This window comes from Paroedura picta, chromosome 5 (genome assembly GCF_049243985.1).
Source record: "Paroedura picta isolate Pp20150507F chromosome 5, Ppicta_v3.0, whole genome shotgun sequence".
NCBI lineage: Eukaryota > Metazoa > Chordata > Lepidosauria > Squamata > Gekkonidae > Paroedura > Paroedura picta.
In genome coordinates this window covers 9,557,367-9,572,299 of record NC_135373.1, presented here as the reverse complement: position 1 = coordinate 9,572,299, position 14,933 = coordinate 9,557,367, and the positions used below count along the sequence as shown (strand labels likewise).

Sequence of the window (14,933 nt, the reverse complement as noted above, 5' to 3'; positions counted from 1 at the left end):
CACGGTGGAAATGCACTAAATTTGGCGTCTGTGTCCTCCTTGAGGCTGCCAACCAAATGACAGAGACAGAGATCAGCTCCCCTGGAGAAAACGGCTGTCTTGCAGGGCGGATTCTATGGCCTCATAGCCTGCTGAGTGAGGTCCATCCCCTCCCCAAACCCCACCCATCCAAAATCTCCAGGTATTCCCCTGCTTGGAGTCGGCAACCCTAGCAGGGTCCAAGGTTTTTAGGGTTCCCATCCCCTGCCCTGCCCCTGCGTCTCAAGCCCAGTCAACAGCTCCCTGCATGAGCACCTTGGAAAGGATCGGGACCTTTCAGGGAAACAAAGAAGGCCGGAGACAAGGAATTTGCTCATTGTGGCTGTTCCCCCGTCTGTGCAGTTTGGGAATTTCTTGGCATCCTGACAGGCACTAGAAAGTGGAGGGGCGGGAGGGAGAAGCATGTATGCAAGACTGCAGTGGGAAAGTGGAGAGAATGGTAGGCCTCAGACCTCTGTGGTCACCATGGAAACCAGACAGCTCACTTGAAGCTTAGAACATGTCCTTTTGCATGGGAGGGGGGGGATGGCAGGAGGTGCCCTTACAACTAGATCGATAGGCGAACGGAGAACTAAAGAGACTGTGCAAGCCCTCCCTCCCCATGCTGTGCTCCTTCGGCCCTCCAAATCTACCTGCCTACCTCCGTGCCCTTCAGTGTGTGGTTGTGTGTGTGTTTATATATATATATATGTACGTATACATACACACACACACACACACACACACACATATACATATATTTCCCTCCTTAAAAGGTTGCAAAAGCCAGTGACTGTGAATGGCTGCTTCCTCATGGAAGCTTTAAAGCAGAGACGGCCAACATCTTAAGCCCTCGAGGGTCGATTTGCACATTGGGAAGCCCTGGCTGGTGTGCTTCCTGGGAACTGCCCCACCTCAAAGGACTAGGATGCCAGCCTCCAGGGGGGAGCCGCTGGAGAAAAGGGATGGCTTGGAGAGAGGCCTCTATGCCATTGTACCCTTCTGAGGTCTGACTTCCCCAAGCTCCCTCCCTCCCCAAATTTCTCAACCTGGATCTGGCCACCCTTCTTCCTCTATCCCCGTCAGGAGCCAGTGGGACCCTAAAGAAATGGGGGCCAGACTAGGAGAAGGGACTGCTGGTGGGGCAGGGGGGACAGGACCAGCAGTGCTGTCTCGCGGTCTGCTCACATGTGTTCATTGTCATACTACACACAAGTGTGCTAAGGCATCAAGAAGAGTGACGTCCCTGTAGTGCAACCACTGCCGGCCATATTAGAGCAGGCCGTGCACCCTCTGTGAGTGACTGGCCCCTCGGCAGGCTTGAGCAGAGTTAGCCAGTTCCACAGAGACAGTTCTCCAACTGGGCCTTTTCGGAGGGGTGTGGCTTCTTTAGATTTGGCACTCGGCACCTGCTGAGAGGCATAAAGTTCTTACCGCCAGGATTTTAACAAAGACCATAAGCTAAGCTTGGAAGCTTTAGGATGCTCAACTGTGTTCACAGCCATGTCATTCATTCCCATGTGGACAAAAAGAAAATGAGCCATGGGTTTGATCAGTTTTAGCATCTGGATTGTAATCTTTCATCTTTACCCCTGACAAGCAACACCCTTCTTGGACTAAGAGGGACAGGCCTAGCCATGTGCCGTTCCATGCCCCTCTGCAGAGAGTCACGGATGACCAACGCTTTCCTTTTCTCTTAAGTGTCATTTCTTCCTGCCCCCATGCCCTCTTCACTCCCTTTGTTTTGGTTCCTCCTCTGCCCTTGTTGCTGCTTCCATCTCCTCCGCAAGGGCTTGAAATCTATTCCTAAATTCCTACGGCTCCAAGTGCCGTCTTGCTCAATGCCTTTGGGCTCGTGCTCCAGAAGTAAAGGGAATAGAACGTCGCTAGATAGAAATCTGGAGGTTTCCAAGGTCTCTTCCATGCTCTGTCACTGAATTAAAGAGAATATGTTGACTTCGTGGCCTTTCCCAAAGTTCCTTTTAAGGACAATGTACAGACTTTAGCTGGATAAGTTTAGCTGGATCAGAGAGGAATGGGAAGGCGACTGTAAGCCGCTTTGAGCCTCCTTTGGGTAGGGAAAAGCGGCAGATAAGAACCAACTCCTCCTCCTCCCCCTCCCCCTCTTCTTCTTCTGTCCCCATAGATGATCCCAGGGGAAGCACCATGGTATGGCCAATCTTGTGAAATCTCTGAAGTCAAGCAGGGTCAGTACTAGGACGGGAGACCAACAAGGTCTCCAGAGACCAACAAGGTCTCCTCCTCTGCAGAGGAAGGCAATGGCCAACCACCTCCGCTTCTCACTTACCTTGGTAAGCCCTTTGCTGGGGTCGCCATAAGTCATTCATAATTCATTAGATTAAGTATTGCTGCAAGTCAGTTGTGACTTGCTGGCACTTTCGTCACTGGAGAGAGTGCTTCCTTTGTAAACAGTTTTCCAAACAATAGATCACTACATTTTGTGATTGCCCCCATTAGCTATTGTGTGGCGTATGTATAATCTATAATTGCCTGAGCAGCACCTATTGGCCAGTGTCCATCACACTGTCAGTGGCAAGTGGCACAACTCCTTTGCCTCCTTTATCGTCACCCTGCTTAAAAAGAGAAGTCAGCCCAAAACCAAGACTCCGTCCCCAGGGAGTTCTCAGCTGCATCCTTACTGCTGGACCTTGCATGGGTTGGACCCTCATGTCTTCAAGTGTGTCATTTTGATGTCGCTCTACATTCCCAAGCAGTTAAGAACATGTGTGAGAAAATACCACTGGGAGAGGAGAGGCCCTTGGTCTGTGCTTGAAATGAAAGTGCTGCTCCACGCAGCTGCCCAGAATCTCCCACTGACTCTCTGCCTTTTCACCAAGGTGGTTAAGAACGGCGTGATGCGGCTCATGACTGGCAAAGGAAGTGGTCTGGGGAAAACACCTTACTTCAGTGGTGAGGCTGGCCAGAATTAGTTGCAAGAGAACACCACAAACAGCAGCCCGATCTCCTCCCGAAATCAGGACAAAACTTGTCGGTCCAACAAATGGCGCAAGCTGAGCATTGGTTTTTGCCTTGAAAAGTATCCCCAGGGCTTAGAGAAAGCAGTATGGGAGTGAGTTGGAAAAGCCAGTGCCTGAGGATGTTCAGTTTAGAACAGGGGTGCATTTGTTGGCAAGGGCTCATGGGAATTGTAGTCCATGGACATCTGGAGGGCCACAGTTTGACCACCCTGGTTTAGAAGGAAATGGGGAGGTGGGCATTAAAGAGGCTTGAGAACTTGAGAACCATGGGGTGGGGGAGCCATAGATACATTAAGGACAAAAGGAAATCCTTCTGTACTCAATGCGCAACTCAGTTTTGTAATTTCCTGTCATTGAGTACAGTGATGGCCACAGGCATCGATGAGCTTTTAAGAGGTTAGATAAGTGGCAGAGAGATTTATCAATCGCTGTGTTGAGTAAAGGGAGCCTCCATATTCAGAGGTACCAAAGCTAGGAGGCAATGTCCGGGGAAGGCCTTGGCCTCCAGGCCCTGCTTGTTGGCCCTCCAGGGCTATAGTCGCGCAAAATGGGATGCTGGAGATGGACCAGGTGGTCTGATCCAGCAAGGCTCCCATCTACACACACTGAGTCAATTCTGTGCCCATTTACACACACACACACACCCGGCTTGGCACATTTGTAACAGAGCAAGGTGTATCAAAAAAAGAAAAGGCAGAGAGAACATAGGAAAACATGTACAAGGCCTGATTTTTGCTTATGTCCTCAACAGTCATCCAGTTCAAACTGCATTGGGGGGGGGGGGGACAGATGTAGAACGCTGCAGCATTATTGGGGGATCAGCCATTTTGATGGTGCCTCCCTCTGAAAAGCCAGCAAGGCACAGAGACACCCGTCAAATCTGCTCCCTCGGGTGGGAAAGGAGTCGCAAGTCTGTCCCCCCCCCCTGTAGCATCTCAGCATCTATGAGGACTTTCCCCCCCACAAACCATCCTGGGCAGATTTTGCTGCACTGCTCCTGGATTAGAGTTGCAACGGGTGGCCCAGAAATGATTTGACAGCTCGGCTTACATCTCACGGGGCAGAAGGCGTGAGAGCGCATCGGCCGTGCCTGAAACCCACTGTCTGGATCCTAGATGCTCCCGGACTCAATTAGAACCTTCGCTGGATCGGAGAACCGTTCCAAGTCAACATTTCCCTGTGAAAGTTGTTGGCGCACCTGCAAAAAAGTGAGGGGGCCAGTGATGCTTGTTTGGCATTTGCTGGCAGGGGCTTCTGGGAATTGTAGTCCATGGACATCTGGAGGGCCACAGTTTGACCACCCCTGGGCTAGAACCTCTGGAAGCATCTTCTGGAATCTTCATAAATGCATGGAGGTCCCACCACACCATTGGCCTACCCAGGGTGTTACCTACCCTGACAGACAGTTCTCCAGGGGTTTGGAAGAACCTGCCACCTGAATCTTTCAACTGGAAATGCCTGAACCTAGAAGCTTCTGCATGCTGCTCAGGTGCTCCACCATTGAACCACAGCCCCTCCCCAACAAATGAAGATATGATGCCGCCTTATACTGAATCAGACAACTGGATCTCTTGGAGCCATTGCTGCCTGCTCTGACCAGCAGCCGCTCTCCAGGCTCTCTGGCAGAGGCCTTTCCTCTGCCAGACCTGCTGCCTGACCCTTTCGACCAGAGATTGCACTTGGGACCATCTGCATGCCAAGAAGAGGATGGAGCAGAGTTGTTCTCTCTTGGCCCAGAGGGACGGCCCAGAACCAATGGGATGAAATTAATTCAGAAGAAATTCCGTCTGAACCTGAGAGTGGTTCCTCAGTGGAGCAGGCTTCCTTGGGAGGTGGTGGGTTCTCCCTCTTTGGAGATTTTAAGCAGAGGCTGGATAGCCATCTGACAGAGAGGCTGATTCTGTGAAGGCTCAAGGGGGTGGCAGGTGACAGTGGATGAACGATAGGATGTGAGTGTCCTGCATAGTACAGGGGGTTGGACTAGATGACCCAGGAGATCCCTTCCAACTATTCTATGATTCTAAGATCTGCCCACCCCCCTAGAGAGAATGCAAGTCGTGTCTATCGCAGCCACACAGCACCTTGCAGGCTGGCAATGGTTGCTTGGGGTCAGCAGAAGGGTCTGGTTGACGGTTTTCAACATGTGGTAGGCGTTACCTATCCTGCCAGCTGTCAGAATCTCAGCCCCAATATTTGGAACCTGCTACCCAGAGAGCCAACATAGTGTATTTGCTGCAGGGTAGGATTGAGGCCTCAGAGACACTCGCCTCTACCCCCACTTCGTTGTGGCAGCTTGTTGGGTCTGAGCTCGGGCCAGTCACACCCTCTTGGCCTACCTTACAGTGTTGTCGTGAAGATACAGTGGAGAGTGACGTCAGCCACTTCATGAGGTGCAGCAGTTAAGAGTGTTGGAGTCGTATCTTGGTTTGAATCCCCACTCGTGCAATGGAAGCCTGCTGGGTGATCTTGGGCCAGTTATACTCTCTCTGCCTAAACTACCTCACAGGGTTTTTGTGTGGAGAGATTGGTGTAAACCACTTTGAATCCCTGAGGGCGGGGGGGGGGGGAGAGAAGAGGCAGGGTATAAAGTAAAATAAAGCAAATCAGTATTGCTGTGCCTTCTGGCCACTGGAACCCCAAACCTAGCAGTTGCAGATTCCCAAATTGTGCATTTACATTCACAAAGAGGTGCATATAACGAGGTGCAAATAATCTAATCTCATAAGGAATCGTAAACGTTCCTTAGGGCATGGGTAGTCAACCTGTGGTCCTCCAGATGTCCAAGGACTACAATTCCCATGAGCCCCTGCATTTGCTGGCAGGGGCTCATGGGAATTGTAGTCCATGGACATCTGGAGGACCACAGGTTGACTACCCCTGCCTTAGGGCTCAGCTCTCTCAGCCTTCCCCCCTCGCAGGGTGTCTGTTGTAGGGAGAGGAAAGGGAAGGCAAATGGAAGCCACTTTGAGACTCCTTCGGGGAGAGAAAAGCGGCATATAAGAATCATCTCCTCCTCTTCCTCCTCCTCTTCAATGGAAGCCTCCGGATGGGGATATACAACAAGAGGTTTGTTTGGGACCAAGACATGGTCCCTAACTTCACATTCGGGTTCTCTCATATATCCCAGGGTTAAAAAAAATAGGGGAAAAGCAGAATTTTAAGACTGGCAAATGCAACCAAAGGTGCTTTATTATAACTGGTAGGAGTTTTGCAGCACCTAAAAGACTAAACAGATATTTCATTCCCTTCAGAATACTGGAAGACTTGGGTTCCTGCTACAAGGAGGGTCACCAACCTACAGCTGGGGGCAGGAGATCTGCCAAAATGACAAGGGATCTCCAGGCGACAGAGTTGGGCCCCCCCAGGGGCAGTGGCACCTTCGGAGGGTGGCCTGTGGCACTGCACAGCTGATGTGCTCAACCCCTCCCTCCACCTCCAGGAATTTCCCACCCCAGAGTTGGCAACCCTAGGCACAACCCTCCCCTCCCCAGAAATGCAACAGGTGTTAAACTTCCCAAGGCTGTGGAGGGGGCGATACTGAAAAAAAAAATATGGCTGTACACGATGGTAAAATCTACTGCCAGCCATGGGTCAGGGAGGATTGTATCGCCTTTGATTTTGCAGATAGGGTCCAGCCAGATGAATCCATACAATTCTGAGCTCGCTTAAGAGCTGGCATCGGCGCAGCAAGGAGAAATGACTTGTGGCTCGTGCTGGGTGTGGTGAAAGCTTCCAAGATTTACGGGCAACCACCCCCCAGGGACGAGATATGCGGGGAGAGGCCAAAATTGCCCATTGCAAGGGTAATGATGCGCTTTCCTCCAACGATCTGTGGGCTCTATTGGTGGCCTCGGGAGACCTGGCTGGGTGCACTGCCAGCTCTTTGTGAGTCACCCTGTCCCCCATCCCTACCCTGTCAACCCTTGAGAGCTAGCTTGGTGTCGTGGTTAGGAGAGCGGACTTCCATTCTGGTGAGCTGGGTTTGATACCCCGCTCCTCCCCCACATGCAGCCAGCTGGGTGACCCTGGGCTTGCCACAGCACTGATCAAGCTGTTCTGACCGAATCAGGGCTCTCTCAGCCTCACCCACCTCACAGGGTGTCTGTTGTGGGGAGAGGAAAGGGAAGGCGACTGTAAGTTGCTTTGAGACTCCTTCGGGTAGAGAAAGGCGGCATGTAAGAACCAGCTCTTCTTCTTCCTCTTCTTGAAGTATTGCGGGCAGCCCTGCAATGGCCAGTGGGCAAAGGTAATATACCAGGTGAGTCAACTTTGTGGATATTTGTCAGTTTGATGCTGGTGTGTCTCTTCCTTCCAGAGGACGAGCTATGAGGGTTGCTCAGAGGGCCAGGAGGGAGAATCCAGGGAGCAAGGCTTCTGTGGCACATAAAAGAAACTACAATTCCCAGGTGCTCTTTGTCCAAAGCCTTTGAAACTCATTTCCTTTCGCTATTGAAGGGCACCTGTGGAAGTCCACTTAGTTCAGCTAAGCTGACTCCTGTTTCCCGTTCCCCGTAGTCAAAGTTCGCAGGGAAAGGGTCTTGTTTTCGTGGGGGGCCCATGGTCGAAAGGGCCCATGCTCGTCCCCCCAGGGTGGAACAAGAGAAAGCAGGGAGCCCAGCTTCTTGGGCAGCTATTTTAAGGCTGGGGCAACAGGGGAGTAGTCTGGCTTTCCTTGGGGAAGTGACGCCTACTTCAAAGGGTCACAGGATGAGAAGACAAGGGTCCCCGGAAAAGGCAGTAATGCTCAGGAGGGCTGAAGGCCACAGGGACAGAGGAAGAGCTGGTTTTTTGTGCCCCACTGTTCACACCTTGAAAAAGCCTCGAAGTGGCCTACCAAGCCTCTCCCCACAACAGATCCCCTGGGAAGGAGGGGAGGCTGTGACTGGCCCCAGGTGGAGGAAGAGTGGGGAATCAAGCTTGGTTCTCCAGATGCAGGGGTAGTCCACCTGTGGTCCTCCAGATGTTCGTGGATTACAATTCCCATGAGCCCCTGCCAGCAAATGCTGGCAGGGGCTCGTGGGAATTGCAGTCCACGAACATCTGGAGGACCACAGGTGGACTACCCCTGGATTAGAGGATGCCACTCTTTACCACAGCACCAAGATGGCTCTGGGACCTATCCTGCGACAGACTGACTCCCCAGAGGAAGCTGCAGCCCTCGGTCCGTGAGAGCTGAGCAAAGCCATGAACGACAGCATGTTTTGGAAGTTGGCACTTAGTGCAAACACACCTATAAGGTGGGGCTTTACAACTGGGGGGATTCTCCCCAGACTGAGAAGGAACCTCTTTCCTCTCCTGCAGCCGTCTTCCCCCGGCTTTGTCGTCCTTGAGTCCGGTGCCCATTCAAAAGAGAAGAGAGGAAGAGAGCTGAAGCTGCTTGGCCCGTGAAGTCCCTCGGTTGCCTCCAGCTGGAAATCGGATGCGACTGAACATGCTGGGGTGCATGGTTTTGAGTCGGAAGGGACGGGCCATCCACTCAGTTCCCAAGAACCTCACCTGTGACCTTTGGGCTTCCTCACAGGTTAAGGGTCTCAGGGACAGAGAGGGGGCCGGGAAGCAAGGAGGCGGAGAGGACATCGTGAGGGTGGGAAGGTGGAAGGGGGGAAGAGCGGATGAGACTGTTTCCCCAGGTGAGGAAAGAGGCAGAAAAAGCGTCCCCCCCCCAGGGTTGCCAGACAGTAATAAAAACTGGAAGCAAATCTTCAATTTGTGCTTCTCAGGGTTGATCGCTCTCTGTGTGTGTCCCCCTCCCACTCCTGGTCATTTCCCCAAGGCAGAAGTTCCAACAATACCCCATGTCTGCAGAATTTAATGTCATCAATGCACATGCCCTCTAACTCACCCGCAAAGTCCATTGAGAAACATAAAACGTTTCATTCCAAGCTGGAGTCTTTCAGAAGGTTAGGCCTACGTCGAAGTCAAGTGGCCAAAACCTGCAGCCTTCACAGAAAGTACGGCGCTTGAGCATGTGCAGAGGGTTTCCCTGATTATCCGCAGTTGGGCCCCCCTCAAGGAAGGGGGGGTTCTCTAGTGTCAGAGAAGGTAAACACCAGGCGAGCTGATAGCTGATTGTCTCTCCTTTCGGGAACAAGGGAGAGTGGAAAACTCCCCTTTCTTGCCAATCTCTCTAGTCCAGGGGTCGTCACTCTGTGGCCCTCTAGATGTCCATGGACTACAATTCCCATGAGCCCCTGCCAGCATTCGCTGGCAGGGGCTCATGGGAATTGTAGTCCATGGACATCTGGAAGGCTGCAGTTTGACTACCCCTGCTCTAGTCTGTTGTGACCCTCCCTAGACTGTTTCCGCTTTGAGCCTTCCGTCTCTCTGCACCACCTTCTAGCAACCAGATCCACAAGTGTCCTGCCCAACTGCATTCTCTGATAAGGCTTAACTTGGCAGAAGAGACCCCGTCTGGAGGTCCACACCTTTGCAGGCTAGGTGACAAACTTCCAGGAGGCCAGGGCTTTCTTGGTTGTGGCCCCTTGACATGCGGAACACCTCCCTTGTCTGTCTTCACTTCCCGTCTTCTTTAGATTCCTTTCCTTCGAGGCTTTTGGGCGGACAGATGAGTCTAGTGCTTATCTCATGGAGGCCTTCTTTTGACCAGCCTCAGAATGATGTTTTAGTGAAAGGAGTGGGGGCGGGGAGGGGGATTGTATGTTAACGTAATGGGAAGTTGGGCTTTAAGCAAATAAAGCAAACATTTGTAAATGTTTCCCCCCAGCACCCACCTATCCCTGCTCTTTGCAGGGACTAGGGCGCTCTGCCTCTTGTTAGGTGCCGCAATTAAAATGTTAAAAGCGAAAGATCTGTAGAGAAACCAGAAAAACAGCTTATCAGCCATACGAAGCAAGGGACACATATTTGAATTTTGCAGAATGGTTCTTCAGGCAAGGCGCTGGATAAAGCACATGCGCAAGAGATGGGAGGGGAATAGAGGTCCGAGGGTCTCCCTCCCTCTTTCCTTTTTAAAAAAAGTTGTCTTTGTCGTGGATGGCCAACCTGAAAGAAGAATGCCCAGGGGGAACTCAAAAGCTCACTTCTCCTGTTGGGATGTTCCAACCGGTCCAAATAAAAGGATCGACTTATCAACCCAATACAAATGACAAAGGAAAAAAGAACAGGAATGGCCTCTCCCAGCAGATCCAGATGTAAACGTTGACTGCCAGGGGCTTTAAACAGAGAACCTGGGAAGAAAAATGCCCTCAGTGGCTCCCATGCAGGCTCATCTCCAAGGAGAAACTAATTTGGAAAGGGGGGGGGGGGAAGCCAGCCGGTCAGGAGATGAACTCAGAAAGAGCCAGCAAGGTGGCACTGAGCCAGCCTCCTCAATGGGAACAATTATAAAAGGGGTCTGTATAAGGGGGGAGGGAGGGGTGAAAATGGTTCAAAAAGCCACAAGGAAAGACAATGAAACAGGTCGAAAACCCAGGTGACTGAACGCCAATTCATTAAAGCAACTCTACATGGAAGTTCAGAGGTAAACCTGAGCCAGCAAGCTTTCTTTTTGAAGGACAATGACCACCGTTTGAACAAAATATGGAGAAATTTGGCGAAAGCGGGTGGGTGCTCTGGCCGGAGAGGAGGAGGCGCAAACGGCCTCGTCTCATCTCATCTCAGAAGAAATATTTGGAGAAGATTAGTCTCGGGGGGAGCAGCCCACACCGCCAGGTGGCTGGCGCCTCTGCAGGGCAGGCCTTTGCCCCGCTGTGGGTCCAGAGAGACTCCGTACGTCAGGAGTAGTCAAACTGCAGCCCTCCAGATGTCCATGGACTACAATTCCCAGGAGCCCCTGCCAGCGAATGCTGGCAGGGGCTCCTGGGAATTGTAGTCCATGGACATCTGGAGGGCCGTAGTTTGACTACCCCTGCCGTACGTGATGGATTAAGAATGGATCTGCTTTTCTGGAAGCTTCCAGCACATGCCAGAGGGCATTGAGTCCACCTTTAGCTCACCCAGAGAGGATTTCAGGGTCATGGGAGCGGGTTCTGGCTCTGATTCCACTTCGACAAAATTGTTTGAGGCCCAGGGAGGGTGGCCAGTCTCCGTTCCCCTGAAGAACATGGCAGCTCTGGAGGGGCCCCATAGATTCTAGGTGAAATCCCATCCCACTTTCCTCCCTCCGTTGACGCCGCCATCAAATCCCCGGGAATTCCCTGGCCCAAAGATGGCAACCCTAGACCCAGTGAGGTATGGGTCCATAATCTCTTATGGGAGGAGACACAAAGGCCATGATGATTCTTCTTGGGAGGAATTGTCTTCCCTCTCACGGCATGATCCCTAAAAACATGGCGCCCGTGGCCATGATTCAAGCCAAGACGGGTCCCTCCTTGTGGCAGGAAGTGTCTGCTGCAGGATGAAACCGCAGGATGGTTGTAGCCCACATCCTTTTGAGATGGGAGCCATCCTTGCTTAGGGAAGATGGGGCAGGACCCACAAGCTGGAGGGGAAAGCAGCCACCGGGCGAAACGATTAGGCACAGGACGGCCAGAGGGGACAGAGACCTGAGGAAGGAGCCACAGGGACAGAGGCTGTGTGGGGCAAGGTTATGCCCCGAGGAATTTGCAAGGGGTTCAGAGGGCAAGCAGGCACACCCCCTCCCAAGCAGAAAGGCGGTTTCGCATACCCTTGAAGCCTGCCACTCGCCACTCACCTGGCCGCTGTCTTCTTACAGTCTTCGGACCGGACCAGTCAGGAAGCCGACCCCAAAGAGACACCATGAATACTTCTGCAACATCAAGGGGGGGGAGACGTCCATCGATGCATCTTTCCAAAATGAGGGCTCCTCTTTTTCTTCCTCGCGTGCCACCTGTACTATAACACCAGGTACCCCCAAAAGCAAGCCTCCAAGCCGCTCTGTGGCCAACTCATCCCGTATGCGCCTCACGCACTCCTGCACATACACCCATGCGCGTGCACACGCACACACAGAGAACTTCCATCGGTCCGTGGCTGGGCTGGATCTTAAGCCACCTTCCGAACGTGCCTTTGACAAAGGAATGCCAGGAACCGGCTCCGGCATACAGGCTCGGGGATTCCATCTGGACGAGCACCATCACAGGCGTTCTGCACCCAGAAACGCCCCTTTGCCATCAAAACACGCTAACTGCTCAAGGCATTTTGCCCGCCATGCCCCTCGGCTGTCCCCCTGGCACATCCTCTGTGGCACCCTGTACTGCACAAAAGTGACCTTCCCTTGCTTGTGCACGGCACCGTCCCCTCGCCAGACAATGCTCTTTCCATGCGCCTGCCCCTCCACCCCACTGTCCCCACTCCCCCTAAGTCCATTTCGATACCTGGTACCTGGACGTGCTCAGAAGGTGCTTCTCTGGAGCACTGCTGTGGCAGAGCACCGCCCTTTCCCGCCACGCACAAGTTGCCCACTGGTCCCATTTCCCCACACTCCACGCATTCGCAGACTCATCCTTGCAAAAGACGCCCCGGGAAACCTCCCCCTGGCTCTTCTGCTTCTGGCATGCGTGCGGGGCCCTCCCACCCCGAACGCTTCATCCTTGCCCAAACCACAGGAAGGACCCTTCCGACGACGTGTGTGCATGCAGGGGTGTGTTTGTGCACGGAAAGGACAACGCCGTGCCGTGGGGGCTGTGCCTGTGGGGTGCACGGATATGGGAATCCCGTTGGGTGGGTGTGGTCCCCGAGGGGAAGACACAAAAATCTTCCGATGCATTTACAACCATGTGCGTCTGTCTTATTGGGGGGATAAGAGGGTCCCCTGCTTGTGGACACGGCTCCCCCCTCCCCGGGAGGCATGCATCCAGGTGTTTCCTGCGGAGGAAATGCCCACAGAAGTGGGAAAGGGATGAGCACGGGGAAACCTCAGGTCAGGTGCCAGGTGGACGCCTGCCCTCCCTTGGAAGGAAGGCTGCCTCCTTGGGGTGCCCCCAAACGCCTAGAGCCCCTGGTGGCAACTGTTGAGCCCCAGAGAAAGCACTGCTCTCTTGCCCCTTCTGCTTCCAGACACCCTGCTTGTCTCCCAAGGGGTGGGGAAGGGAAGAAGACATTGCATCGGTGGCTGTCTGTCATCTTTCCGAGGGAGACGGCAGCCCCCCCCCAAGTGTCCCCTCCCCTCCTCTGTGTTTGCACTTGGTGCTTTTCCACCGTTCCCCGTGTTCTGGTTAGTGCCTCATCCCTTCCCCTGGTTCCTGGCCCCCCCCACCTGTATCTCCCCCCCCCATGCCTCTGTCTCCCCCTTTGCTCTCTTCTGTGCCAGCCCCCCCCTTCATCACCTGTTTCTCTCACTCCCCGCCACCCCTGCTTCCCCGGTCCTTCCAGTTCCCTTGCCGGTTTCCCCCCCTCCCCATGGACTCCCGGCGCCCATGGAGGGAAGATTTAACCTGCTCCGGTCCTTTTTGCCATCCGCCCTCCTCGGTTGCCGTTCTCCGTCCTTGGCGTTGGCTCCGGTTGGCAGGGGAGCGCATTGACGGATGCTCTCTCTTCTCTTTCCCCATCGCCGCCTTGTTCTGGCTGCTTGTCTCTCTCTCTCTCTCTCTCTCTCTCTCTCTCTCTCTCTCTCTCTCCCTGGGCCGCGCCGCTGTCTATGCTGTAGCAACGCAATGCGGCTGTTGTCTGGAATGGAACTTTATCAGACTTGCCTAGATCCAGACGGCAGGGGGGGAGAGGGAGGGAGAGAGGCAGGGAGGGAAAGAAGGAGGGAGCGGCGGCGCGGAGGAGAGGACAGGGAGGGGAGCTGGCTGGCTGGCTAGGAAAAATTCAAATGGCATCAAACCGAGACAATGAGCTGCAGGTGAGCCAGGCAGGTGGGGCCAGGCCAGTGCTTCCCCCCTCCCTTCTCCGCACCAGCCAACCTCGCAAGCCAAGCCGTGCCCGAGAGGCGAGAGCATGCAGGGTGCCAACTCTAGGGGTGGCAGCGGTGGGGAAACGATGAGGTTGCCAAAAGCGGTGCAACCACACAAAAGCCCTGTGCTCACCGCCACTACCCAGGCTGAGAAGCACAGCACTGCCTGGACTGTCACAGGTGTGTGTGTGTGTGGGGGGTGCACCGCCGCCCACAAGAACACTACATGCACACAGTGGCACAACATTGTGCAGGCTACACTGGACAGCCTTAAAGAGGACTTTACAACACTGGGGTGTGCGATTCGGCTGGACAGTGTAATGGCGTCAGTGGCCAGCAGTTTCTTCCTTCTTTCTTTCTTTTTTTTTTTAAAAAGCCAAATTCACAAGGGTTTGGGGCCATATGAATAGAGCCTCCATGTGCAGAGGCAGTGCACCAGGGAGAAGAATGAGAACGGCCAGCCCTGCACGGCTGGTTTCTAAGCTTTGCCGGGGCCAGAATGTCTGAACCAGCGGAACCTTCTATGTGGTTCAGCCGGGAGATGCATTCGTGTGCTTTACGCACCATCTGTGGCTTCCCCCCTCCCTCGACTCCAGAAGAGTCTGTGCCCGTTGCCCACAGGTAGCCCCCCCCTGCCCCATCCTTACTGCCTCACAACCCCATTGCAAAGGCTCGCTCACAAAGACGGCATCCCACAATACGGCTTCCGCGCCACCCCAGACGGTCGCTCGCAGCCCAAACAAGAGCGACGGCAAACAAAGAATCCTTCAGACCGCACGCTTTCTCCTGCGAAAGGTTAGGGACCGCAGCCGATCCGCATCGTCCAACACATTTGCCCACCGTCCCGCAAAAAACAAAGAAAACGGGGACCCAGCTTCGTATCCTCTGGAAAGAATGAGCTTAGAGGGCAATCTTGCCCATGCAATCCCACACAGAGTTAGACCAGTCTAATCCTGTTGCTTTCTACGAGTTTAAACCTGGCTTAACTCTGAAGGGACTTGTCTGGGAAAAGACGGTCTGCGGGATCCTCTTTTTGTTCCGGATGGATTGGTTTGGGATAAACAGCAGCAGCCTGGGCTCCGTTCTCTGGAGAGGGGTGG

At 53.6% G+C, this 14,933-nt stretch overlaps 1 long non-coding RNA gene across 1 annotated transcript; it reads right to left on the bottom strand.

Annotated features, from left to right (window-relative positions):
• Positions 1 to 9,265: 9,265 nt before the first annotated feature.
• On the bottom strand, positions 9,266 to 14,106 carry LOC143838948 (uncharacterized). Its single transcript, XR_013231489.1, has 3 exons — positions 13,373 to 14,106; positions 11,671 to 11,745; positions 9,266 to 9,826 (listed from the first exon to the last, which is right to left on the bottom strand). It is a non-coding gene; the product is annotated as an uncharacterized LOC143838948 (long non-coding RNA).
• Between the last annotated feature and the right edge of the window lie 827 nt (positions 14,107 to 14,933).